Raw genomic sequence first — 3,668 nt, 5'->3', positions numbered from 1 at the left:
GTGTGTGTGTGTGTGTGTGTGTGTGTGTGTGTGTGTGTGTGTGTGTGCGCGTGTTGACAGCATGTTTGTTTGAGTGTGAGAATAGGGCCGGGTTTCCCCCGCAGATAAATGCTCTCAGTCGGTTGTTGGTGGCAGATTCCTATCAGTGAGCCATCAGCATTCGACCCAGCCCGTCTGTCTGTGGCCAGTGATCGGCCCGATGAGTTATGGTGCCCTGTACTGTTCTGTAATCCCCTAGAGCCTGTCTGTCTGCAGCCGCCTCCCTTGTACACACACGCACAGACCAACAAAGACACAAGCGCTCTTATAGTCGGAGCTCAGAAACAACACTTGTTTTCTTTCTCCGTCTCGCACATGCACACAGTCATCGGGGATCGGCAGAGTACACGTATACATTTGAATGTTTAAAATGGGTGTATGCAGGGCTGTTGTTCTACAGTAACAGTAAATATCTATTGAATTTCTTTAATTGCAGAATTAGAAAATACTCGGCCAGCGAAAGGGGAACTGCTCTCTATGAAGTCTGTAGATCCACACACAGTGTTCTGGACTCGATTACACAACCACAACCTCCTTTACATGAACTTGCTTTTTATAGAAATCATGTTGCTCATGCTAGTGGCGTGTAAAATCATTCATGCCTCCACACTCGCATTCATAGACGGTCTGGATTTTTCCCCAGAAACAAGCACTGGCCATTGGCAAAGCAAAGCCGTGCTTCATTTGCGTCGCCATGTTGACGTGTGGGTGGATAGATAGGATGTCTCTTCTTTTACACACTCTGCTGTCTGAGTCTGACCGAGAGTCTGCAGGAGGATTAACACCAGACAAGCAACTCGCAGCTTTTTGGCCCTCTCCTGTCTCCTCTGTCCTGTCTCCTCTGTCCTGTCTCCTCTGTCCTGTCTCCTCTGTCCTGTCCTCTGTCCTCTGTCCTGTCCTCTGTCCTCTGTCCTGTCTCCTCTCTCCTCTCCTCTGTCCTCTGTCCTGTCTCCTCTCTCCTCTGTCCTCTGTCCTCTGTCCTGTCTCCTCTCTCCTCTCCTCTCTCCTCTGTCCTGTCCTCTGTCCTGTCTCCTCTCTCCTCTGTCCTGTCCTCTGTCCTGTCTCCTCTGTCCTGTCTCCTCTCTCCTCTGTCCTGTCCTCTGTCCTGTCTCCTCTCTCCTCTGTCCTGTCCTCTGTCCTGTCTCCTCTGTCCTCTGTCCTGTCTCCTCTCTCCTCTCCTCTCTCCTCTGTCCTGTCTCCTCTTATTAAAATAATAAACCGTACACCAGCAACTTGGTAGAAAATCGTAAAATCAAAATTAGGAGGAATTATGATTCAATTGTTAAACCTTTTAAATGCAACAAATTGGTCAAAACTTTTACAGAAATTAAAATTCCAGTATATACTTTATATAGTAAATAAACGTAGAAATGAATTGAACAGATCCAATAAAATAGACCCGTTGTCACCGATATCCGATCCAGCTATTTGAGTCGGTATCGGCCTGATTTCCGTTATCGTTATCGTTGCATTCCTAACTCGTTACCACGTCATGTTCTCCTGTCCACTACTCTACTCTCCATGTACTTTTTGTGTGTTTTCCTGTAATTCTTAGTGCACACACACACACACACATACACAATACTATTTAAGCCATCCATCTGCCTGCAAGCAGACAGCCATGAGATGAAGATAACTCCAGTCCAATCCTCATGTTTCACATTGCTGCCATCAAGAAGCTAACGGCAGCTCTGCGTCTCTTATAGTCCGAGGGCGTTGGTCCCAATCTACTCTGTTGATTACTGCTGACAGCTACACAAACACACACGCATCTTGTATGTGGGTTAGGTCCTCATTAGGATAGCACACTTAACACAACATTTGGTGGTCACATTGTGCAAGTGTATTATGTGATTCATTTCACGCTTCAGCCCAAGCTTTTTGTTATGATTCTCAGCATTTGATACAAAACAAAGTGTCTGGAATGTTTTCATGTTTTTGTTTGAAGGGTTTTGGATGAAAATGCTTTGAGTGTATATTTTCATCTGTGTGAGATTATCAGAATAGTGTGTTTGTTTATCGTCTGTACAGCATGTTTCCCCGTGTGCACTTTTGGATAATCATCTAGAGTTGGGCGTACTTGTGTGTGTGTGTGTGTGTGTACAGTATCTGTGTGCTTGGCCGAGGCATTGGCCTGAAGCCCTGTCATATTTCATTCACTGCTATGCAAGTTAATAAGTAAGTAGCACATTCCGTCTCTGTTCACCATGCGTTCACATCTCTGTCTGCATGATGTGAGAGCACATGTTGATTCACAGAGATTTAGTCTATTTTGGGGATTTATATATATATTGACTAATGAACAAGCTATTGACTTGCACTGAAATGTTGTACAGACAATTGTGCTCCCCTTGCTTTTCCTTCAGTGCCACCAGTAAGTCAAGGCTTTCACGTATCCTGAGAAACATATTTAAGAACCCAAACAGACCTTTTCAGGTTTTAAACATCTCATATAACTGAGTGTTTACAGTACATGGTCATTATTCAGTGGCGACGACTTAAATGACCGATTTCTTTTGATGTAGAAGAAGATGACCTGTTCTAAGCTAGGCTAGCAGTTTACCCTTTGCATACAGTCTTATGTGTGATGGATTTTTTTCCCTCAATCCATAATATATCGATTGCATTCCCATCGGCCTCAGTTGTACTTTGTGTTTTAATGCTAGTTAGCAAATATTAGCATGCTGACACGCTATTCGAAGATGGTGATCATGTTGGACTGATTTCAATCACTAGGAAGTACTGCAGCGCTTCTTAAGGAAAGTAAGGGAATGATATTCCTCCAATCAACAGTGCAATAACAGCAGCATCGTTAAGTAGCGTGTGTGTGTGTTTGACAATACCCATGATATGAATCTGGGTTTGGTACGAGCTTATTGTCAGGTGAGGTAGATATCGGGGGGAAGACGTGGTTGTAGAAGGGATGCTTTGCAGCCTGCGTCTGCATATTTGGAAAGACTCTGCAGATATCTCATTGTGTGATGATATTTTGGTTTGAATGTAGAAGTTGATTTTGTGCCAGGAGTCGTGTCTGGTGGCGGTGGTGATTATGTAAGACGACACACAGCCTTCTGTTCTAAAAACCAAGGCTTAGTCAAACATTCAAATCTTTTGCTGCAGAAACTTGTATTACGGTCAGTTTCTGAGCCTGTTTTAATGGCTTTAAATAAGCATTGACGGTGTGTAAATATTCTAAGGAGACCAGTAGAGATTTGGAGGCAACGAATAGTTTCCAGAGATGTTATGGATACGGGCTCAAGTGAAATAAATAAGACTTTGTGGGTGCAGTTGTGTTGCGTGTCTCATGGTAGGATGCCTTTAATGGCCCCCGAGTCCTGGAGCCCAGATTCTGTTTCCAGCGTGCCAGCCTCTGTGTCCGTGTGTGACTTTCTCCCCCCCCCCCACACACTTTCTCCTTCCCTTTTCCTCCTCTTCATGTCCTCCTCCTCCTCCTCTTTTTCCACTGGGCGGCTGGCCAGGGCCGGAGCAGGCCTGAGCAGTGTAACATTATTGGGTTTATGTGGTGGGCAGGCAGAGGGAACCGAGCCAGACGGATAACAAACAGCACCCACTAAGGTAAAATAGAGGTGTGTGTGTGTGTGTGTGTGTGTGTGTGTGTGTGTGTGTGT

At 44.9% G+C, this 3,668-nt stretch overlaps 1 protein-coding gene across 2 annotated transcripts in view; it reads left to right on the top strand.

The window, feature by feature from the left end:
* The window catches only part of dym (dymeclin), a 49,923-nt gene that overhangs the window by 9,287 nt on the left and 36,968 nt on the right, over positions 1-3,668 (top strand). The window lies entirely within an intron of this gene.

This window comes from Anarrhichthys ocellatus, unplaced genomic scaffold (assembly GCF_004355925.1).
Source record: "Anarrhichthys ocellatus isolate YVR2014 unplaced genomic scaffold, GSC_Weel_1.0 scaffold23, whole genome shotgun sequence".
NCBI classification, from domain to species: domain Eukaryota; kingdom Metazoa; phylum Chordata; class Actinopteri; order Perciformes; family Anarhichadidae; genus Anarrhichthys; species Anarrhichthys ocellatus.
The sequence above is the reverse complement of the archived record's forward strand: the minus strand, read 5'-3'. Positions and strand labels throughout refer to the sequence as shown.